Source organism: Acinonyx jubatus, chromosome E1, assembly GCF_027475565.1.
Source record: "Acinonyx jubatus isolate Ajub_Pintada_27869175 chromosome E1, VMU_Ajub_asm_v1.0, whole genome shotgun sequence".
Lineage (NCBI taxonomy): Eukaryota > Metazoa > Chordata > Mammalia > Carnivora > Felidae > Acinonyx > Acinonyx jubatus.
Genome location: NC_069397.1, coordinates 21,438,288 through 21,463,722, shown reverse-complemented (window position 1 = coordinate 21,463,722; position 25,435 = coordinate 21,438,288).

The following is a 25,435-nucleotide window of genomic DNA, read 5'->3' as shown; positions in this document are numbered from 1 at the left end:
TCTTGCCGTACTTGCGGTGGGAAATGAGGAGGAAGCAGCCATGATGTGCCACGGTGGGCAAAGAGCCATTTGTTTCTCTGCATACACGTACCTGGTTGGGGACAAGACCTGGCGGGCAGCCCAGGAATGTCTCATTTCTACTGTGGGGGAATTTCATGATGCAGAGAGCACTCCAGTTGTACTAAAAAAGTCTGCCATTGCAACATCACGCCTGGGGTTTCCCGCTTCCTCTGGCCAGATCTGGAAAGCTAATCAAAAGTCACAGAAGGAGGTGATATTGAGGGTCCGTTCTGAAAAAATCCCATGGGAACAGCAAGAGGCAGAGGTGGAAGAAGGCTCCAACCGTCTCCCTCTCACCTCCAGAAGAGGCTCACTGCCATGATTGGTGCAGACTTGGCCAAGAAGCAAGCCAAAGGAGGTTTGGCTCACGGGGAAATTCTTAAGAATTGACTTTCAGAGCCCAGTACCTGCGGTGGCAGGAAAGGCTGTTGTAGGTGAACCACTAGCTTCAGAATCACCTGGCGGTTCGTCAGGGTCTCCAAAGCCCACTCTGGACCTACTGAATTACAATTTAGGGTGTGAGGATAGTCAGAGAAACCCCGATTTGTGTCCCCTCTCTGAGCTATTAGCAGAGTGTAGAGGATCCTCCCTGTAGAGGATTGTTAAGGTATTGGGTCTGCAAATGCCTGCTGTGTGTCAGGTGCCGAGTAAATACTTGCGGATTTCACTTCAGCATCCCCCAGGCCCCAGTCTCGTTTCTGGTTGGCATAGCCTGGGGTGCTCATCTACCTCGGACATTTGCCACTGGCAGGTGGAAGTGCACGGGGAGATGGGAGGAAATCAGATGATGTAGTAGGATTTATTTTCATTATATTCAATACTTGGCTTTAAGATGGGTGTGACAATCAGGGCCTCAGATGCCTGGGACACATGCTGACTCTAACAAGATGCATTTTAAAAGGATTGGGGAAGATATAGGCAAATTTAGATGCAAACATGAGGCCCTGGACAGTCCCACCGTGTGGCATAACTAAAAGAAAAGGTGCTCTTGGGCTGCCTTACGACAGGTACAAACTTTGTAATGGGGCAGTGAGAGATGCCCTTTCTCTCTCTGCTGGTCAGAGCAAGCTGGAGACCTTCCCACACCGTGGGTGGCGAGGGGAGCGGATCTTATCTCTAGAGGACAGGAAATATGGTGGTGAAGGAAGTCATATGTTTGGGCAGTTGTTCAGGGAGTAATTATTTTTTTACATAAATAAAAAGAGGCAATGCAATTGCTGTGCGCAAGACCTGAAAGTACTGGCTGAGGAAGTTGGGCTGAAAGAATAGAATTAGGAACAATGGATGGAAACTGCCCAGACACGGATTTCAGCTCCTTAACGGAAGAACCCCCAGACAGCTGCTACTGTCAAACTGCTTGGCCAAGTGCGCTCAATGGCCTCATGTCATCAGCCCTCCCACAACCTTGCCAACCAGGCATGCTTTTCTCCATTTCTCAGATGAGGAAATGGGTTCAGAGAGAGGAAGTGACTTGGTGAAATCACACAGATCAGAAGGGGTGGAATCAAAGAGCTAAAGACTCTGCTTGCTCCACTGTGCTGGGATGTCCATCTGATAAGCAGAGAAGCCTGAAGGGGGCTTGAGTTGCCTTGGAAGGTAGTGAGTTCTCTGTCCTTGAAGTTGACTGTACATCACGCATTCCATTGAAGGGATTCAATAAAAGCTGACCCTAGGAGTTAAGATCTTAGACCCTGGAATCATATGCCCCCCCCCCTTTTAAGTCACTTGCTGAAGTTTTCTTTTGCTGTTTCATAGACCTACTACAGTCTAAGTGCTTGTCATGGGGCCAGGTATCTGCAGTGAGGGCCCAATAAAAGACAGCTTTTAAAATGGGCTGGCATCAGTTGTGATGGCCTTGAAGTATCCCCTCCCTGAAGTCCTTAAAATGCACAGGTAGTTTTGGCTTATCATACATAGGGTGAGCTTTTCTTCCTCCATTCTTGAGATTCCCTGGAATTAGCTTTGACTCTAAGTCTCTATGACCAGGTGCTTGCACACTCCCAAGAGCTGACCCTTCAATCTCAAACTTTGTGTAAAAGGCTTCTATGCTGGGTTAAAGCCAGAATTACAATTAGCAAGGAAGAGGCATATCTGTGGAAATTGAAGGTGTCTTACTGTTTGGAGCAGAGAGAGCATGACTTTGGGTTTGAATCTAGTGTCTTTCACTGCTTGAGGGAGAGCTTATGTAAGTCAATTAACATCTTTGGGCCTCAGTTTGCAGATCATTGAATGGAATTATCAACACCTAACAAAGATATGCAGAATCCGGAAGGCCATGTATATACATAACACTGTGCACAGGTTCAGGAAAGTCTTAAAAGACCCTAAGTTCTCACCTCTGACTAACCTTGAGACACTAAGCAAGCAGGAGGTGAAGGCTAAGAAAGAATTATAAACACCAGCTCATGCTGAAGGTAGGGCCCAACACACATTTGTCCTTTGCCCTTTGGTAAAGACTGGGAGACTTATTGATTTCAGGCATCTAAGGAAATCTTTGTCCAATCACTATTTAATAACTATGCTAACTGAGAAGAGATTTCATTGGTCACACCCAACAAAAAATACAGACTTTGTAGAATTAGTTCAGAAAAAGCATTAAGTAAACAAACAAACAAGAAACAACAACAAACCCCGAGGAGAGAAGAGAATCTGATTTTTAGAGTTGCCACATTATATTATTTAAAATGTCTAGTTTACAACAAAAGATTGTGAGACATGAAAAGGAACAAGAATGTAAGGCTCATACATAGGGGAAAAAAAAGTCAGTAGAAATTTATCCTTGAGGAAGCCCAGAAGTTGGACTCTCTAGACAAATAAAAACCTTAACTTACATATTTTAAATATGCTTAAAAATCAAATGAAATCACATCTAAAGAACTAAAGGGAAGTATGAGAGTGCGTCACTAAATAAAGCATATAGGAATAATTAAAAACAACCGAATAGAAATCCTGAAGTTGAAAAGTACAACAGAAATGAAAAATTTATTAGAGGAGTTCAGCATCAGACTTGAGTAAGCAGGGTAAAGAATCAGGAAACATGAAGCTATGTCTATTGAAATTATCCAGTCTGAGGCACAGAAGGAAAAAAAAAAGGGTGGTGGGGGAAGAACAGAAATTTGAGACTTACAGGAACCAATATATGCATAATGGGAGTCCCAGAAAGCTCAAAGAGAGATAAAGAGGAAGAAGGAATATTTGCATAAATAATGGCCTAAAAATCCCCAAACTTGATGAAAAGCATTAATCTACACATCTGAAAAGCAGCAAGTAGGATAAATGTAAATAAATCTATACCAACACACACATAGTCAAACCGTCAAAAGCCAGACAATGAGATACTTTGAAAATAGAAATAACTCATCACATAAAAGATACTCAATAAGATTAACAGCTGACTCATCATCAAAAACTACATAGGTCAGTAGGCAAAGGCATAATTTATTCAAAGAGCTGAAAGCAAAAACTATCAACTAAGAACTCTATATTGGACAATCCTTTAAATTTTTTTTTAATGTTTATTTATTTTTGAGAGACAGAGAGACAGGGTGTAAGTGGGGGAGGATCAGAGAGAGAGGGGGACACAGAGTCTGAAGCAGGCTCCAAGCTCTGAGCTGTCAGCACAGAGCCTGATGCAGGGCTCGAACCCATGAACCGTGAGATCATGACCTGAGCCAAAGTCAGACGCTTAACCAACTGAGCCACCCAGGCACCCCAGGACAAACAATCCTTTAAAAGTGAAGAAAAAATTGAGTCATTCTCAAATAAGAACAGAGAGATTTTCCTACTTAGCAAATCTGTTCTACAAGAAGTGCTAAAGTGAGTCCTTCAGGCTGAAATAAAATACACTGGGCAAAAACTAGAATTCACATAGAGAAATAATACCAGTAAAAGCAATATATAGGTTGATTTAAAGACAATAGAATGTATTTTTATTATATTTTTCTTTTTCGTATTTTTGTTTGTATTTCTTTGTATTTTTATTTATATTTTTCTCCTGATTTCAGAGACAGTTGTATAAAGCAATAACACTAAATATATGTTTATAGACACACAATGTATAAAGATGTGATTTGTATGACAGTAAATAGCCAAAAAAATCACATGGAGGTTAGGGAATAAAGTTCTATGGAAACATTTTTTTGTATGCTACTGAAATTAAGTTGATATTAATACAAACCAGATTGTTATAAATTAAGATGTTAGTTGTAATTCCCAAAACATGCAGTAAGATAATAAATTTTAAAAAGAACAGTAAAAGAAAACAGGAGAATTTGAATAATGTATTATAAAATATCTATTTAACACAACAGAAGTTATAGATGAATAGAGACACAAGAAAAATATAGACTAGCAGAAAAAAAAATGACAAAATGACAGATTATTTATAAAATAAAAATTTTTTATTTCACTAGTAATTACATTAAATGTAAAGGGATTAAACTCTCTAAAGCCTGAGTTTGGCAGAACTGCTTAGAAAAACATGATCTTCAAAGAAGATGTGAAAAGAACATATACAAATGTCCAATAAGCACATAAACAGAAGATCAACATCATTAGTCATTAGGGAAATGCATATCAAAACCACAATGATAGATCACTTCGTAGACACAGGATGGCAATAATAAAAAAAAAGTTGGGAAATTACAAGTGTTGGTTAGAGTATGGAAAAATTGGAACCCTCCTACACGCTGGTGAGAATGTAAAACGGTGCAACCACTATGGAAAACAGTTTGGCAGTTTCTCCAAAAGTTAGGGAGAGTTACTATATTACCCTGCAATTCTACTCTCGGTACCTACTAAAAAAATTGAAAACACCTGTCCATCCAAAGACTTGTCCATTAATGTCCCTCGCTGCATAGTTCACAACAGTCAAAAAGTAGAGACCACCCACATGTTCATCAACTGCTGAAGGGATGAACAAAATGTGGTATATCCATACATTGGGATATTATTCACCCATAAAAATGAATAAAGTAGCAACACATGCTACAGCATGGGTGAATCTTGAAAAACATTACACTAAGTGAAAGACACCTATTACAAAATGCCACATATATTCCATGTGAAATGTCCAGAAGAGGTAAATCAGTACAGACGGAAAGTACATTGGTGGCTTCTACGGGCTGGGGACAGGGACAGCGACTGCTAATGGATATGGGGTTATTTTTTGGAGTGATGAAAATATTCTGTAATTAAATAGTAGTGATGATTGCACAACTTTGTAAACACACTAAAACCACCAAACAGTTTAAAAAGGTGAATATTATGGTATGAATTACTTCTCAATTAAAAAAAAAAGCCATGAGATAATGTATGTAGATCCCTGAATATTACTTGGCACATAAGTGCTTCTCAATGAGACCTTCCTTCTTCTCTCCCTCCCTCCCTCCCTCCTTCCTTCCTTCCTTCCTTCCTTCCTTCCTTCCTTCCCTCTTTTGTTCCTTTTTTCCTCTCCTCTCCTCTCCTCTCCTCTCCTCTCCTCTCCTCTCCTCTCCTCTCCTCTCCTCTCCTCTCCTCTCCTCCCCTCTCCTTTCCTTTCCTTTCTTCCTTCCATTCTTTCTTTCCTTCCCTTTTCTTTCTTTCCTTCTCTTTTTCTCCTTTCCTTCTCTCTTTCTCCCTTTCCCCCTTTCTCTCTCCCTCTCTTTCTTTTTTTTCTTTCTTTCTCTCTTTCTTTTCTTCTCCTACTGTGTTTTGTAAGAAGTCAATCTGGACTGCTCACGTCTGAGAGTCTGCCAGGTGACATCAGCTTATTGGACTGAGAAGTCAAATTCATAATTTCAATTTCCTGAAAGCCTGGTATCTCTTTGGCCTCAGACTCACGTTCATGATTTATAGGCAAATCTCAGATCATCAGAGCTGGAAATCACTCAGAGATCCTGTGGATATTTTCCAACCCTCAGCAAGCATGTCTGAAGGTACGACACCCAGAGGTGTGGAGTACCCGGGCCAGACCCAGAACCGAGCTCCCACCTGGCCCCTGAGCTTCTTCATTCAACCTCCATTTCCTCTCCTGCCTTCCTGCCTCCTCTGCCAGGATCCCTCTCGGCCTGTCCAGAGGTGGTGCAAGGGGTGTGACCAGGGGCCAAGCAAAACTGGAAGGGTCAATGGGGTCTGTGTCTTTGAAAATGTGGGTGTAGTGACCCAAAAGAAAAAAAAAAGTGGTACTGAAAATGAACTGCCCCCATCTCCCAGCTGAGGGCTGAGGAAGTCAGCCAGCTTCTCTATTGGGAAAACACTCTCTGGACCCCTGCTGAGCGCCCCCAGTTCGCCAGATCTCATCCGGGAGGGAAGGGTTGGAAACAAAGACCTCATTTCTTGATGTAAGAAAGTGGAAAGGGAACTTGCTAGCCCAGAGATGACTTTTACTAGGGAGGCATTTTCAGTTTCTCTTGGTGGGTGTAAGGACGGGGGAGGGACCCAAGGGAAGGAAAAAAGCAGAAGTGGAGGAAGGGGCTCAGTTCAGAGGATGAAGCCTGTGATTGGGGGGGAGGGGGCAGGTGGGGTCAGAGTTGAGACTGACCCAAGAAAGCGCTCTGACGCGCATCCTGCAGTTGCCTTCTCTCCTGCATGGCGCGTGTGACCCCAGCTCGAGGCGAGTGGCACAGGCCACCTTGAGGGAAGCAGGGTGGTGGAGAGCGCCCGAGGGGAGTGGTGGGAAGTGATGGAGGGAATGTTCAGAGCAGCATTTCAGACTGAGAAGTGAGAAAAGCCACACGGAGAAGGTCACATCTTGGGGAGCCTAATACTGGGAGGTGATGATGTTTCTGTCATCTGTGTGGGATGGGGTCCTGAGTTATGGCAGCGAGTCAAGAGAAGGTGACCTCCAGGGGCTGGTGAATGCAATGCTGAGGGGTGCTGGATTCTCCGGAGGCCTTCTGGAACTCTGAAAGCTAGAGTACAGAATGGCGTGTTGGCCATTTCCCCCAAATTCCCACGGGCTACAAACACTGCTTTGCCACTGGTCTCATCTCCTCCTGTGGGGACCCAATGCCTCCATTCCTCTCTCCCATGCACACACCCATTCCTCAGGGATTCCAGCAGGCGTAAGACCATTGACAAATCGCATGGTGTGCTTGGTGCGTGCCAGCTGTATGCCATGGCCGTGCGGCTTCAGACAGGACTCTACCTGCTTCTGCTGGAATCCCTTTGGGGCTTGGCCTGATCGGATGAACAAACTCAATCTGTCCCTGTCTCCAACCGGGTCCAAAGAGGTAGAGGGAGAAGTTCCCATGAGGTTTTAGGAGCACTTCCTCCCCACCCCACCCCTTGGCCTTCAGGTGTACATGAACCTCAGGTATGGCAGGAAGGGGGTTCATCTCCTCCCTTTCCGGGAACGGGTGATAAAGGTGCTTAGCATTCACAGCACTGGTGCCCTTCTCTGAAAGCTTCTGTCTCATGGGGGCCACGCTGACTTCCAACAGCCTCAAAGAAGACTAGATGCCAGCAAGTACCTGTCACTCATACAGCCTCTGCCTCCCTAAGACGGGTATGCTCCTCTCAGCTCCGTGTGCTTCTAAAATTCTAGGTATGTATCTCCAGCTGGAGACTTGAGTATCTGGAGCACTGGGGAAAAGTGTGTGGGAAAAGTGTTAATCCTTTCATCAGCCCTATCCCCCCAGCCTTGCTAGATATCCCAGACAAGGTGAGCGATCTCTCCGACCTAGCCAGCCTGGATTGTGCTGTATCCGTGACACGAAGGCAGTTATCACACAACGGCTAGGAAAGTGCACTTTGGTGTTAGTCCGTGAGTTGACACGCCAGACCTGTTGGGTTTAGACAGGGTAACCTTGGGAAGCTTCCTTAACCACTTGTGTCTTGTTGTAGTCACCTATAAAACAGAGATAGTGGCACAGATCTTCCATGGATCTTGTGGGGGTGGGATGCTTTAATATATGTCTTAGATACATGCGCTCCATATGTGATGTGACCAGGCTCCCCCTTTCCCTCCCCTGCAAGTTCTTCAATCCCATTCTGTTCCGCTCAGCTGGCCCATGTGATTCTTCCTGGGAGCTGACTTTATCTCCCCATGCCCTCCTACACACCAAGAGTAGCTCTGAGCCATCATAATCATCCTTTTTATAAAAGACGGTGAAAGGTCCCCTTCTGGGCCCTCAGGATCCTCCAGGATCTGTCCCGACCCACCCATGCAGCCTCATTTCCACCCATTCCCTACAGGGCCCTCCATCCGGTCCAGCCAGCCTCTCTATTCTCTTCAAAGCTCTTCACTGTATGCTGCCCTTCATCTCTGTAAGCCTTACACAGCCCCGAGGCTTAAGTGGAAGAACCCACCCCATTTTCCTTTGAAGTCCTCCCTGACTAAGCAGAAATTCTCTGCAACCCACGTGTTGACCAGTCACCCGCAGAATTCTGTCCTTGTGGTTTTGTTTTTTTCCTATACTTGCAAATGATCTTACTCCCAACACAACAGCTCCTGGCGGGTGGACATTGTCTCCATAGCCTATGTTTGGCACTCAGTAGGTACTCAGCAAAGGCTGGCTGGCTAGACAGATGGACAGTCATGGGTCTTAGAAGATTCCTAAGGGCTGGGGACATGGTCAGATCTAACAGTGAGCCCCTGCATGCCCCTGGGCTCTAAGGAACATGGCGGAGGCAGAAGCCATTCTTAGCCGCCCCTGGGCATTTGGAAGGAGCAGGACTGATACTCCCTCTACAGCCAGTAGCCTCTTCCATGTCCCTACAACGTCTGATAAAATGGCCATGTGGTGAACAGTCCTGTAGTTAAGGGTCCGAGTTTCCATTGCTGGCCCCCATTTTTACTAATGGTGTAGCCTGTTCAATTTCGTCTCTCTCAGGGCCCCAGTTTCACACTTAGCTTTAAAATGGGTATAGAGCCAGTCCCTGCGTCACCTGGTTGTGCAGATTAAATGAATCACTGCTTCCAGAGGGGTTGGGATGCTGTTACATTGATCATTGTGGCCTCCAGGTTTGGAGTGTTGGCTGGATGGAAAAGTTAGGCTCAAACCCCATCTCTACCACTTCTAGCTCGGTGCTAAGGAATACAGTCTCCCCTACTGGGCATTTGTTTGCTTGTCTTTAGAATAAAGAAACTCATGCCCACGATGCAGGGTTGAGGTGGATAGGAGGTACTTACTATCTATTAAGGGTGGAGAACAGAGTCTGGCATACGTGGGGCTTGTGCGTGTCTTCCCATCCTCTCCCACTTAAGTCTCCCTTCTCTGCCTGTCAGAGGATCCGGGCAGAGACAGCACAACTGGAGGAAGCAAATACTGAGATGCCCACGACACAAAAGATCCTGAAAATTCCACTCGGTGTCTTTAGAGGTTGATGTGGGCCTGCTTCCATCTGCTGGATTGATTAGGAATGGCCTCTCTTGTGCTCTCTGATGCTACCTTGTGGTTGGAAGCGGTTTGTAACAGAGAGCAGATCTTGTCTGCTTGTGTTCACACTTGGGACCCTGCTCCTCCCCTCACCCCAGCAAGCCATAGCCTCCGCCACCCCACCTTCTTTCAGTCTCTTTCTGTATGGAGTACTTACCGCGTGCCAGGTGTTGTATGAATTGCCATGAAACAATAAAGGTGACAAAAGCAATCTGGCAGAGATAAATGTTCAACCTTTAATGGGTCTAAGAAATACCCGGGAAACATTATTTCTTAAGTCAAATTTGTTGGTGTGCAATCTATTCGCAAACCGTAAAATGGATGCATTTTAGAGGTACATCTTGATTCTGACAAATGTATATACCCATGGAACGAACCGCTGCCCCAATCAAAATACAGAACATTAGCATTACAACAGAAAGTTTCCTCATGTCCCTTTGTAGCCTGGGTAAGTTTGAAAATCTAATTGGCTTTCTTAAGCAGCATCCCACCTAGCAAGTAGAGAGATGCTCCCAGGAGTTGTACAAAATGGAAGGTGTTTGTAGGGAGGAGAGACCGGGCAAGAATTTATTAGCAAGAACGAAGAAAAGATTGTTACGTTGTCTTGGGGAGAAGGGAAAGGCAGGGTTTTTGTTTAATGTGGATTATTAGATTATTAATGTAGATTATGTAGATGTTATGTAAATAAAATAGATGTGTAGAGTTTTTTAGAGTTTATTTATTTTGAGAGAGAAAGAAAGAAAGAAAGAAAGAACGAACGGACAAGGACTGGGCAGAGAGAGAGAGGGACAGCCCAATGCAGGGTTCAATCTCACAAACTGTGAGGTCACGACCTGAGCCGAGATCAAGAGTGGGACGCTTAACCATTTAACCCACGGAGCCACCCAGGCGCCCCTACGTAGATTTTAAATGTAGATTTTTATGTAGATTACTTCACCAGTGCAGACAAGGAAATTTCAGATTGATTGTTAATTGGTCACATTCCTGGAGTGGGTTGAAATTGTAATTAAGTCTTGGTCTGCTCTGTAGGGGGGCAAATGACTCAATTTTGGACCTGTTCCTTCTACCCCAGGCAATCTCTGATCTGATTTCTCTTGCCAGAGTTCATTTTTGTCTCTTCTAGAATTTTATGTAAGTGGAGTTGAGCATCATGTATTCTTTTGTGTCTGCCTTCTCTGGCACAACAAAGTGTTTTGAGATTCATCCATGCTTTTGTATGTATCAGTAGTTTGTTTCTTTTTATTGCTACATGGTATGCAAGTATAGAAATATACCACAGCTTTTCCACTCTCTTGTTGATAGACATGTGGGCTGTTTCCAATTTCATACATGCTCTGGTGCAAAAGATTGCAGGAACATTTGTGTACAAGTCTTTGTGCAGATGAATGTTTTTATTTATCTTGGGTAAATTTCTAGAAGTGAAATTGCTGGATCATTGGGTAGATGCAAGGTTCACTTTATAAAGTAACTGACAAGCTATTCTCCAAAGCAGTTATTCAATTTTGCACCCCCCATAATGAGATTTCCAGTTTCCCGCATATTCATCAGTGATTTTGGTGGTTTTTTAAATTTCTTTCTATTTTTTTTTTTTTTTTTTTTTTACTTTCAGGCATTTTAATGTGTGACATACCACGTTTTGGTTTGACTATGCAATTCCTTTTAAAGATATTTTTAATGTTTATTTATTTTTGAGAGGCGGGGAGGGGCAGAGAGAGAGGGAGACAGGATTCAAAGCACCTCTGGGCTAACAGCAGAGAGCCTGATGGGGGCTCAAACTGACAAACCATGAGATCATGACCTGAGCTAAAGTCGGATGCTTAACGACTGAGCCACCCAGGTGCCCCTGAATATGCAATTCTTTAATGTTTACTGATGTTGAGCATCTTTTCAGGTGCTTATTGTCCATTTGTTTATGTTTTTAAGGAGTGACTCAACTTCGAGTTGAGTCCGTTTTTATTATTGGCTTGAAACAGTTCCTTTTATATTTTGGATACAAGTCCTTTGTCAGATGTATGTATTTTGTCCGTTATGTGGCATTGTTTTTCAGTTCTTAATGGTGTCTTCTAACGAGCAGAAGTTTTCAGTTCTGTTGAAGTTCAATTTAGCAGTTTTTCCTTCCTTCCTTTTCTTTTCTTTCTTTCTTTCTTTCTTTCTTTCTTTCTTTCTTTCTTTCTTTCTTTCTCCCTTCCTCCCTCTCTCTCTGTCTGCCTGTCTCTCTCTCTCTCTTCTTTCCTTTCTTTCTTCATTCTTCTCTGTCTTCTTTTCTTTTCTTTCTTGGGGAAGAGGTTAGTGATTTTTGTGTCCTCCTAGGGAAATCTTTGTCTGCACTGTTAAAAAACACAATTCAATTGAAGATCTAATTGGCTTTAGTAAACAATTTGTGAATTGGGCAGCATCTAACAAGTAGCATGCAGAGGTGAACTCCAAACAGTTACAGAAAGGGAAAGGAAGTTATAAACAGAGAAAAGGTTATTTTAGGTGAGGTCGCTCTCTTTTGGGGGTGCCAAAGGGCTTTATTGGATGGATTACCTCAACTTTTTGGTGGGCATGAAGAGTGCCAAGTGACAGACTGCCTTATTGGTACTGACTAGAAAATTACATTTAAGGGGCGCCTGGGTGGCGCAGTCGGTTAAGCGTCCGACTTCAGCCAGGTCACGATCTCGCGGTCCGTGAGTTCCAGCCACGCGTCGGGCTCTGGGCTGATGGCTCGGAGCCTGGAGCCTGTTTCCGATTCTGTGTCTCCCTCTCTCTCTGCCCGTCCCCCGTTCATGCTCTGTCTCTCTCTGTCCCAAAAATAAAATTAAAAAAAAAAAAAGTTGGGAAAAAAAAGAAAATTACATTTAAGACTACATTTCTGGGGGAGGGTGAAACTGTAATTAGATTAGATATTAAGCCTCAGATTAGTGATGTGGCCTGGAAGGAGTGATTCCATTTTGAATTAATCTTTGTGTGTGATGGAAGGTAGGAATTATGGCTTATGGATACCCATCAAGCCAGTACCATTTGTTGAAAAGATTGCCTTTCTCCACTGAATTATCTTACATGACCATACATGGATGGGTCCATTTCTGACTCTCTGTTCTATTTCATTAACATATCCGACTATGCCAATGGCACATTGTCTCGATTTCTGTAGTTATATAGTAAATTCCGAAGTCGGGTACTGAAAGTATTTAACTTTCATCTTTTATCATCATTGTTTTCATTATTATAGGTCTTTTGCATTTTTAAATCAATCACAACTAGCTTGTCAATTTCTATAATAAGGCCACTATAATTCTGGCTGTATTTCATTGAGTTTCACTGGTGTTTAAGCTTCTATTCCGCAAACATGGTATAGCTCTCCATTTACTTACGTTTTCCTTAATTTCTCTTTGTATTTTCTGGTAGTTTTCAATGTAGATGTCTTGCACATACTCTGTAAATTTTATCCCTAAGTATTTCATGCTTTTAGATACTATTATAAATGATATTCCTCTTATTACATTTTCCATTTGCTTGTCACTAATATACAGAATTACATTTTTTTGTATATTGATTTTACTGTGTATTCTGAATCCTTGCTAAATTCACTTACTAATTCTAGTATTGTTTTTATAGATTCCTTGGGATTAAAAGTCACAATATCTGTGAATAAAGACAGTTTTATTTCTTTCTTTCCCATCCTTATGCCCTTTATTTATTTATCTTGCCTTTTATTCTGGTTAGGATAGCCAATGCGGTATTTAGTACAAGTAGTTAGAACAGATATCTTTGCTCTGGACATACTCCTCAATGGTAAGTATTTAATTTTGTTATTTGTGATTTTTTTCTTATAGCCCTTTATCAGTTAGAGAAGGTTCTCTTTATTTTGAGGTTATAGCTGCTTTAAAAAAATCATGAATTGGTATTGAATTCGTCAAGTGATTTTTCTGTATATTTTGAGGTGATCATTACATGATTTTTCTCCCTTTTTTTTAATGTGGGGAATTTCTTTTTAAATATTGAAACCTCCTTGGACTGCTAGAATAAAGCAGTTGGTTGTGATGTATTATTTGCATATATTACTTTTTCAAGAATTTTGGGGTCTGTGTTCATGGACAATATCAGTCTGTAATTTTCATGGCTTTTTAAATAGTGTTCTCAGCTGACTTTGGTATCAAGAGTGGCCTCATGAAGTGAGCTAGGAAGTGTTTCTTCTTCGTTTATTTTCTGAAAGAACCTGAGGAATACTGTTACAGAAGCACATGCCTGGCGCTAGAAGATTCTCAGCCGTGTGACTTTGGACGATGAACTTAACCTCTCTTGGATTTTATCTTCTCACCCGTAAAGTGGAGATGATACTGTCTGCTTAGCCTGGTTGTGGCGAAAAATAGATGTGATGGTGTCTAAAAAATTGTCTTGTAGCACGCCTAGTGGGCCCTTGACACACAGGAAGTATTTTGTTAATTAACAGGATTATTATTACATCGCCAGAAGGATCAGAAGCCTACAGATGATGCTTGAGGTCCCTTCTGCTGTAAACTCCCGACATTCTTTTCTCTCAGAGAGTTTACATTGAACCATGGGTCACTTCTGCAGAGCTTTCAAAGTTGGTTTTAGCTGTTATCTCATGTGGCTCACAGGAGTCTCCAAACATTGTCATTACCGATCTCATGTCTCCCTTGAACAGATGAGGAAACAGGCTTGTCAGTTGAGCGTTTGGCTGGAGGCAACATGGTGTGTTAGTTCCCATCACTCATTCTGCAGCCAGAGTTCCCAGGAAGGCAGCCAGAGGGCTGGAGAGGCCCCTGTTCTCCCTCTTCGTGGCCGCTGGGCGCCCCTTCTCACACTGTTTGGGGTCCCCTCAGGAGGAGGCATCTTTAAAAGTTTCCAACAGGAAGACTCAGGTCATTCAGGGAACTGTACTCTCTGCCTAGCTGTATGGCCTTAAGCACATTTTCAATCTCCCTGAGTTTCAAGCGTCCTTATTTTTTTTTCCTCCTCAAATTTATTTTTTCATTTTGAGAGAAGGAGAGAAAGAGAGGCAGAGAAAGAAGGGGAGAGAGAATCCCAAGCAGGCTCCACGCTATCAGTGTGGAGCCCAACGTGGGACTCGAACTCACAAACCTGGAGATCATGACCTAGGCCGAAGCCAAGAGTCAGACGCTTAACCAGCTGAGCCACTCAGGCTCCCCTTCAGGTTTCCTATTTGGAAAAAGACAGGATCCACAAAGGCCCTTTTTTATTGGGTACATATATGACTTATTTAGTCTTCCGAAGAATCCTACAAAATAATGAAAATATGAGCCATAGGTACGAAAAGTGGGGTCAGAGAGATTAAGTAATTTACCCAAGGTCAAGAAAGATCTAGGTCCAGAACTGAAACCCAGGAATACCTGACTTTCCTTCCGACAATAAAGTTCACCAAGTTGTATACTTTAAATATGTACAGTTTATGATAAGCCAGTTATACCTTAATAAAAAAATTTAGGCAGCATCCAGAATTAGAAATAAAAGTTGAAGAGAGGAACAACACCAACAACTAATGCATTCACCAGAATATATATATGCCAACATCCATCCAGCCATACGCTTAGGATTTGAGAGTTTTATTGGGTATAAAATATGCTTGAATAAAGTACGTCTGCATTTCTTTAAAAAGTAATTAGACCTAAAGTCATAATTCTCAACTATCACCTGGATCTCTTACTGGCAGAAAAAGAACACTAGACTGTATCTAAAGTAAATCATTCTCTCAACTCCTGCTCACCTTGGAAAAAGGGCATGTTTTTTTTTTTTTTTTTTTTTTTTTTTTGCTTATTGTAAAAGCAATACGTGTTCATTGCAGGCGAATTAGAAAATACAGATGAACAAAAATAAAAAAAAAATTAAAGGCAGCCTTGGTTCTACATTCAGATATAACAAGACTGGGCACTCTGGCATTTCTTTCCGCTACTCCATGCCTGTATGTATATTCAGATGGATACACAATTCTGTAAGATACAGTGAGTTTCAAAAAAGGGGTCTTACCCTGAAAGTTATTTTATTTTATATTTTTTAAAGATTAAAAAAAATTTTTTTAATGTTTATTTTTGAGAGTGACAGAGCATGAGTAGGGGAGGGGTAGAGAGAGAGAGAGGGAGACACAGAATCCGAAACAGGCTCCAGGCTCTGAGCTGTCAGCACAGAGCCCGACGTGGGGCTCAAACCCACAGACTGTGAGATCATGACCTGAGCCGAAGTCGGACGCTCAACCGACTGAGTCACCCAGGCGCCACTAAAGTAAGAATCTTTGAATTAAGCCCCATGATGCCCTGGGGTTCTTTGGAAGTAACTCAGGGGCTGGGTGCTGGGGTAGGGAGAAGCTAAGGGTCAGGTGGGGGGCAGGAAGGAGAGCGGGCAGGTGAGGTCTGAATCCACCACTGTTACTCAACAGAGCCATTTTTTTTTATTTGTTCAAATATTCATTTCCCATGTGAGATTTCATTTGAAGAGGAATTCCATTGCCAAAAACAATTTTAAAAAAGGAACTCATGTAACACCATTCTTATTTCTGCTTAATTTCTTTGCAAAATTAAAATAGCTTGTTTTATAATTATAAAAGTAACACCCACACAATTTTCAAGATTCAAACAATTCAGAAATATAGAAATAAAAAATTGAAAATCATTCATTAATCTCTCTACATGTCTCTTTATAGACATTTTGGAGTGTATATCAAAATATACTGTACATATATTATGCCTTGGCTTTTTTTCTTAACACAGCCTATTTTCCCATGTTACTTGTGGGTCTTTAAAAATATGATTCTTGGGATGCCAGAGTGGCTCCGTTGGTTAAGCATCTGACTTCGGCTCAGGTCATGATCTCGCAGTCTGTGGGTTTGAACCCCACGTCGTGCTTTGTGCTGACAGCTCAGAGCCTGGAGCCTGCTTCAGATTCTGTCTCCCTTTCTCTCTGCCCCTCCCCCACCCCTGTTCCGTCTCTGTTTTTCTTAAAAGTAAACATTTAAAAAACTTAAAAATAAATAAATAAATATGATTCTCAACCGTTTACTCTGTGCTGTGCCATCATATTTATTAATATAAAGAAAAAAGCTTCCAAGTTAAATTTAAAGGCTTAAGGAGAAATTGGATTGTCACTTCTAAATGTGTAATTTTAGCACATTGAATAGCCATATAAACATTGCAAATGGAACACCGCACATAAACAGCTCCTCCCAGCGTTAAAGTCCCACATTGGTAATCTTCAAAACCAGAAAAGCTTCTTGAATATTGTCCTGAACAGTAAAGGAAAGTGTAATCAAGAATCCCAAAAAGTCCGAGGGAAGAAGACGGGGTCGTGAGCCCCTCCCAGACCCAGAAGAGCTTTGATATTTTTTGTTTTTCCTCTAAATTTAATCCACTGCATATTTTCCCATCCCTGGATTATTCTTTTTTTAAATTCTTTTTTTATTATTTTTTTAAGTGTTTATTCATTGTTTTAGAGAGAGTGACAGAGAGACAGAGAAAGGGAGACATGGAATCCAAAGCAGGCTCCAGGATCCAGGCTCCAAGCTGTCAGCACAGACCCGGATGCGGGACTCGAACTCACCGACCATAAGATCATGATCTGAGCCGAAGTCAGACACTACACCCCCTGAGTCACCCAGGCGCCCCATCATCCCTGGACTATTCAACACAGTCTCTGCTTCATACACAGTTTGTGTCAACTCTTGCTTATAATTATAAATAAAACTGCAATGAATTCCCTTAAAAGGAAACCTAACTCTTTGGTTGCATCCATCTCTGATTATTTCCTTAGGAATAAATTCTAGAAGTGGAACTTTCTGGTCAACCAGTATAGGTATTTTATGACTTTCTCTATATTGCCAAATTATCTCTCAGAAAAGAAGTACTAATTTAGAATCCTGTCATTTCATCCCTCCTCACCAATACTGGGTGGTCATAAAAAGTGCAGTTGATATATGAAAAATGATATCTTGTTAGTATCTTAACTAGTATTTTTTTTTAAGTTTGTTTATTTGAGAGAGAGTGTGCATGCAAGACAAGCAGAAGGGAGGCAGAGATAGAGGGAGAGAGAGGATCCCAAGCAGTCTCCACACTCAGCACAGAGCCCCATGCGGGGCTCAAACCCACGAACCACAAGATCATGACCGGATCCAAAACCAAGAGTCAGATGCTTCACCCACTGAGCCACCCAGGCACCTCTCTTGATTAGTATTCTTTTCTTTTAATTTTTTTTAATGTTTATGTATTTTTGAGAGAGACAGAGACAGAATGCGAGTGTGTTAGGGGCAGAGAGAAAGGGAGACACAGAATCCAAAGTGGGCTCCAGGCCCTGAGCTGTCAGCACAGAGCCTGACGTGAGGCTTGAACTCACAAATGTGAGATCATGATCTGAGCTGAAGTCGGATGCACAACGAACTGAGCCACCCAGGCGCCACTCTTAATTAGTATTCTTAAGTTACTGAGATGTAAGAATTTTATGAATTTATTAGACATTTTTGTCTCCCACTTTGTAGAATATATGTGTATGTATATATAATATATAATATATATTTTATTATACTATATATACTATATATATTATAGTATATATATTATATTACATATTATGCTATATATACTATAATATATATAGTATATATGTATACTATATATATATACATATATATATATATATATATATATGCTTTTATCCTTTGTATATATTTCTGTTGGAGCGTATTTATATTATTATTGTTATTTAGAAAGAGCTTTTTGTATTTAAATGGCATCAATGCTTTGCCCAGTATAGGCAATCTCTTTCTAGTCTCTACAGTTTATAATTTGATAATTTACATTATACTTACAATGCTTTGTAGTTTTTCATCTCTTTGTATGCTTAGAATGGTCTCCCTAATCTCTCACTGCCAAGATCACACAATAGCCTCATCTGCTTTACGATTTCATGGTCATATAAGTGTTTTTACTTAAGCAAAAACTTAAAGACACACAACATATGTACATATGTTGAATGCATCTGTACTTTATTTTAGCAATGATTTGAGGATGGTAGTTAGCTTTTTTTCCCCCTTCTAACTAGTCAATAAATGGTCCCAACACTACTGTTGAATAATTCTCTTTTCCCTCATTGATCCAAACTATTTTCTTGATCCTGTAAATAATTCCGTTCTGTTCCAAGGTATGTTTCTTGGTTTTCCATTGTATTTCATTGACCTATATTCCTAGTTTTGTGCCAATACCATACCTTCTGTATTACTGTAGCTTTGTAATATGTTTTAATATCTGCTTTCTTTGATTTCCTTTAGTTACTCTTTTTCTTGTGAACATTTTAAATATGTTTTTATTCTTTATTGAAGCGCAATATATATGTGAAGGGTGTGTATGTCACGGAAGTGAATGGCCTGGTATATTTTCACAAAATGACTACATTCGCCCAGTCAACAGACAGATCAAGAAACAGAATATTACTGGTAACACAGAAGCACTCTCCACCATTAAGCCTTCTTCCAGCCACTATCCACTCTAAGAATGATCATTATGTTGATTTTGATCAAAACTGGTTTGGGGGCACTGGGTGGCTCAGTTGGTTAAGTGTCTGACTTTTGATTTTTGGCTCAGGTCAGGATCTCATGGTTTGTGACTTTGAATCCCACATGGGGTTCCCTGCTGACAGTGTAGAGCCTGTTTGGGATTCTCTCTCTTCTCCCTCTCTGTCTACCCTACCCAACTTGTGCTGTCTCTCTCTCAAAATAAATAAATAAAAACTTTAAAAATTTTATAAAACTGGCTTTGAACTTTATGTAATAAGAATCATATTGTCTGCCCACTTTATGTCTGTCCTCTTCAACTTTCCATTTTGTGAGATTCATCCACATTGTTGAATATAGTTTTAAATGGTTCGTGCCCATTGCTATATAATATTCCTTTATGTGAATACACCATGACTTATTTATTCATTCTACTGTTGGTAGATATTTGAGTAATTTTCAAGTTTGGGTCTATTACAAATAATGCTGCCATGAATGTTTTACTACCATATGTGAACCTATGCACACAGTACATTGGTGTGCATACATATGTATGCAGCTCTGTTATGCCTACTCCTGAGGTGCAAGTCCTGGGTCTTAGACTAAGGTTATGCTTGGTTTTTGTAGATACTGCCAAAGTTTCCCATAATGGTTGCAGTAATTTACAATCCTGCCAGGAGTGTATAAGAGTTCCAGTTATTCACACTCTTAAAAAAAATTTTTTTTAATGTATATTTATTTTTGAGAGAGAGAGAGAGAGAAACAGCGTGAGAGCAGCAGAGAGAGAGGGAAACACAGAATCCGAAGCAGCCTCCAGGCTCTGAGCCATCAGCACAGAGTCTGATGCAGGGCTTGAACCCACGAACTGTGAGATCATGATCTGAGCCAAAGTCTGAGACTTAACTGACTGAGCCACCCAGGCGCCCCAGCCAGTTACCCACACTCTTGCCAACACTTAGCATTTCCTGTCTTACTTATTTAGCCATTCTGGTGTGAGAGGTATTGAACTCTGAATTTCAATTTCTGTGATGATTTTTTTTAATGTTTATTCATTTTTTTTTTTTTTTGAGAGAGAGAGAGAAAGAGACATAGAATCCGAAGCAGGCTCCAGTCTTTGAGCTGTCAACACAGAGCCTGATGTGGGGCTTGAATTCACAAACAGTGAGATCACGGCCTGAGCTGAAGTCGACCGCTTAACCAACTGAGCCACCCACGCGCCCTGATTTCCATGATGATTCTTGAGGCTGAACACATTCTGCAGCTTTATTTGTCATTTGTATATCCCTTCTGGCTAGCTGTGTTTTCCTGTCTTCTGCCTCCTTTTTTGGGGTTGCTTTTTTTTTAAACCGATTTGTAGGAGTTCTTCATATATTTGGAATTTGTGTTCCTTGTTGTGTACGTATATTGCAAATATCATCTCTTACTTTCCAGACTGCCTTTTTACCTTTCTAGTTGTGTCCTTCAATGACATCATTAAAATTCTAATGTTATCTACTACATGACTTTTTCTGTGCCAGCTAGCCCCTTTTGTGACACGTTTAAGAAATCTGTGCCTTCTCCAATGTCACAAACATGTTTTCTTGTAAAATCTCCATGGTTTTAGCCTTCACATTGAGAAAGGCAACCCATCTGAAACTGATTTTTGTGTGTCATGAGAGGTAAGGGGGACAAAATACATTTTTTCCATATAAATGTCCAATTGGCCCCGAACCATTTATTAAAATGATTGTCACTTCTCCCCTTCACTGGAGATGCACACTCTGAGCGCCACGCAGCAAGGCGCATAGACAATTTCGTGCTGTGCTCAACAGTACAGATGAATCTCACCAACATAAGGGACAGGCGACATGATTCTTTGCTTGTGATACATCCGGCAGCCGTATACGTGTAGGACTGTGACTGCTCTATTTTTCTCCACATCGGTTTATCTATTCTTGTGCAGATATGATAACGTCTTAATTATTAAAACTTCAGAACACGTCTGACTATCTGATAATAGAAGCCTTCTAGCTTTGTTCGTCTCCAGAATTGCCTTAGAGAAGGCACTGGGTCCTCTCCATTTTCATGTGAATTTTAGTAGCAATCTATTGCCACACATAAACCTGCTAGGATTTTGTTTGAGATTGCTCTTGTCTGTTTTTGATCTTCCAAATCCCTTTGGAAAATCCCTTTGGAGTCTTGATTTGGATTTTATTAATCCCATAATTTAATTTGTGGTATATTGAATTCTTTTTTGATTATTTCATTGCTGTGAATATTGATTTCCCCCCAGACCATTAGCAACTTTTGGAGAAGTTCCCAGTGACATAATTCTTTTGTTTTCCGCATAATTTTATGGCAACCTATATAGTCAAATAGCATTTAATGTGTGTTTCTTGAACAGACCTCATAGACTCTTGCAAAATGACCTTATCAAATGCTTTTCTCAAATATTCCACCATGGATGCTCCTCAGCTTCTGACTTCATTCGTTTAGCTCAGTCATTCAAGTATTTATTACTTCACCTAGCAAAGCAACCAGCGCAGCCTAATCTTAAATAGATATTGACACACAGGATATGTTGTGTCATCTGTATTTAGCCGTCTCCTTTTTCCCTAGGGATATCTCAGTCCAGTAAAGGGAGCAAACAGAAAACCAACTATCTAAAATGTCATCTCTTTAGTGCTAGAGCTTTAGAGCTATAGGAGTGATTAACTCTAGCTAAGAAAGTGAGGTTGATAAACTTTAGCGAAGTTGAGAGTAGAACTGAGTCTTGAAGGGTGAATAGGAGTTCTCCAGGCACCAGAATCCAGGAGTCCCCGAGAGCATGGGGAGCATTCTGGGGGGGCGGGGGGTAAGAGGACAAAAAGACAAGAAAGCATGGACGTTCATCCTGTATCAAAGAAGCCTGAGTGCTTTAGTATAGTTGAGGCATAACAAGATGGAATGAGAGCTAGGTGAAGTTGGACAGCAGGGTAGGGTCAGATGATGGATGGCTTGCTCATAGATGCCGGTGGTTCTTTTCGCTGTATTATTTAAGATGGTTAGTATAAGAGCGTGTCATGATCAGTTTCGTGTTTGAAATCATGTTCTCCTAGCGCTGAGGAGGGTGAACTGAGGTAAACACTAGGAGGTTGGAGCAGTAGTCCAGGGGGGAGATAATCAGAGGCAGGACATGGCATCCATGGTGACTGCAGGTTATTCCGGAGGTGAAATCAACGACTTGGTGATTGATCGACCAGGTGCATGTAGGTTGGGGGAGGGCATCCGGATGCCTGGGTGAAGATTATGGGATGTCACTGTGCTAAGCTCCAAGTGGTCCACTTGGATGTTTGGGTAGAAGAGGTCGGCTCCTCAGAAAGTATGCCAAGGTGTACCTGTAATTGGCAGCTGTGTGAAAAGGCCTGTGCCAAAATGCCGGAGGTGGGGGGGCTGTTTTATTCTCTTTCTGAATGATCACATTTTGCCATGTGATTTCATTTTATAGGAGTCGTAGGTTCTTCAGTATAGTTACCAGCACTCTGCCGGGAAGAGAGAAGACAGGTTATTTCGGAAGCACAAACGCAAACTTAGACACTCCCTCCCTACTGCTGCTCTGAAATTAGATTCGTTTGTCAGATCAGACTGGCAAGAAATCTTAAATCATTTAGCACAAACCGCTCCTTTGGTAGACGAGGAGGCCAAATCCAAGACAGAAAGGACGGTGTGTGAACCAGTAAGCGGGGTCACTGGGTGTACCCACAGGTGGTGGCAGGCAGTAAAGTAAGGAATCAAACCGGTGTGGACGCGGCCATCTACCAGCTGTGTGATCTGGAGAATGTTCGCTTTTTCTGAGGCCCAGTTCACTTTACTACAAAACGGAGCTGTGATAATTCAATGCCTCCTGTACACACTCACAGTGGCGACATAGCCAAAGGCTCAGTGCTATCATCAGTGATGATGAAGACGAAGGCAGTGGTGACGCTGATGTAAGTGAAGGAGCCTGGGCTTCGACACCAAGACACCAAAGTTAAAATGTCTATTGTACTTAGGGCGCCTGGGTGGCTCAGTCGGTTGAGTGTCTGACTTCGGCTCAGGTCATGATCTCATGGTTCGTGAGTTCAAGCCCCACGTCGGGCTCTGTGCTGACAGCTCAGAGCCTGGAGCCTGTTTCGGATTCTGTGTCTCCCTGTCTCTCTGCCCCACCCCTGCTCGTGCTCTGTCTCTCTCTCTCGGTCTCAAAAACAAATAAACATTAAAACAAATTTTTAAAAAACGCCTGTTGTGCTTGACCTTGTAAAAAAGGATCCAGCCTCTATAACTATCAATTTAATAGCGTGTAAAACAGAGAAAATCATCTCTCTCTTGCACTAGTTTGAGGATGACATAAAAAAAAAATAGCTATATTTAAATTACCTAGCACCGTGTCTGGCACAAAGAAGGTACTTGGGTCATGTTTATTCCCTATCTGGGAGCCCAAACTTCCTGCTTCATCACTTTCTCCTTCCCTTTCCCTCTCGTCTTCCTCTCCCAGAGCAATCGTATTTCTTATTTAATGCTGCATTACCATTTATCCCTCAGTCGCAGATCTGGAAGTATGCATTGCCATCATCGCTCCCAAAGCCTGTTCGCGTTCTCATTTCCACAGGTGGGAATTCATTCTCTGCAGTGTCTGTCTGTCCCTCCTGGAGCTTGCGGATGGCCCCAGACACTGCCGCTCTGCCCAGAGCTTCCCTGGACACTCACTTCAGGACAAGGACCCTTGCTCTGGGGAAACGGTCATCTTCCCACAGACGTGAGGCGGTGCACCTCCCACCAGGTTCCCTCATCTTCATTTTGACTGCACTTGGTGGATATAATCAATAATTTGTTGCTGGGAGGTTCTTGGCAGTTTCCTTGCTTCCGCAGTTGTATTGTCTTTCTGGTTGTATTTTGGTGGAGCTTCAGGAACAAGAGTGGGATAAAAAACCTTCTGAACCCCCTCTTTGGACCCAGGTTGTTTCCCTCACGTAATGGGGGAAAAAACTAATGAGCCACGTATTCAGACATCCTTTGTAAAGGCAGCAGGTCCCCCGGCTCTGATGTGGATGCACCAGCCTGATGGCTCACTGTGGCTGGCTGAATGGCTGAACGTGACCGGAAATCAGGTCAGGGATTGTCACCAGAGAAGGATGAAAAGGTCAGTAACCGATAATGGCATGTCCCTGTGGCTGACAGAAGTGCATTACAGAACTGGCAAGTACCAGCCCGGGGGTTCCATCTTTTCTGGAATGGCAAATCCCATCTGTCTGCTTTTATGCCTTAATATCCCCAAAGTTGAGCCCCCAAAATGCACACAGCATATATTTATTGTTTTAATTAAAATGAACAGGTCTGAGGATTTCAAAAGAGAAAAGCAAAGATACCCAAGGGAGTGACAAAATCCGGGATGGGAAAGCTTATGCCAGAGAGAATTGGGGTCATAGAGGTCTCCAGGCTCTCTGATTTATGCCTGCAGACAGCACTGGGGTCAGCGGAGGGAAGAAGGGGTATGGGTCCAGGAGGGGCACAAACCTGATTATAATTATTTTTTTCTTATAGGCAAACAAGGAAGGAAGAAAAGAATAAAGGAAGAAGGAAAGAAAAAACACCAAAGCTCACATCTTTATTTTGTTCCCAAATGGATTCCATTAGACTCGATATGTCATTCTAAGTGCACCTGAATATAGCTGTGGATTTAGATAACTCTCTTCTCCTCTTCTGACCTTTATTACAACTGCAAAAATTCTGTGTGTGAGGGATAAATAATGCATGCTCTCAGCCAAGAATGGAAAGAAGACCCAAGAAAACATTGCAGGATAAAGTAAGCAACATTCCTTTCTCTGGTATATTTTTATTCCTGACCCACGCCTACCTCCGCTGCCCACCCCCCTCTGCCTGCCTGTTCCTACCCACCAGTCAGGACCCCCAAAGCCTGGAACAGAGTGCTTGACATCGTAGGTTTGGGGGTCAAACTTGCATTTCAAATGCCTATAGTCATGACACATTGTGTGATCCCAAGAAAGTCCCCTCCCCTCTCTCCACCTTGGTCATCTCTGTAAAGTGAGGATACCCGTGTTGGTCTGCTCTGGGCCAAAGGCTTTGGGTAAATCATAAATGGACTGGGATGCAAATAAACCTTTTCAACTGCACCCTGGGGAACAGACAGAAGAAAGGAGGGGTGTTCTGGTCAGTTGTGAGGCTCAGACATGAGGGAAAGAGTTGTAGATAAAGGGGGCACCCTCTCAGCCTAGGATTACCTCAAAGGGGTCGGTAAGAGCCTAGAAACCCAGTCTTGGTGTTGGATCTTCCAGCTGGGGTCTGGGGTAGCAAAGTGAACGGAAGGTCTCTTAACCACGTTTAGATGCCAGCAGCCTCTGCTTCTTCAAGTTAGAACAGAACCAGATGAAGGGATAGAACTGAACCCTAAGCTCAAGCTAAATTCAAAGTTGGATCGTCCACAGGGATTGTTTGTACATCTGAATGTGTTTGCTCCTTACTCGAGCCTATATTGGGCTGAGAAGTAGGGACAGTGACTCTTTTC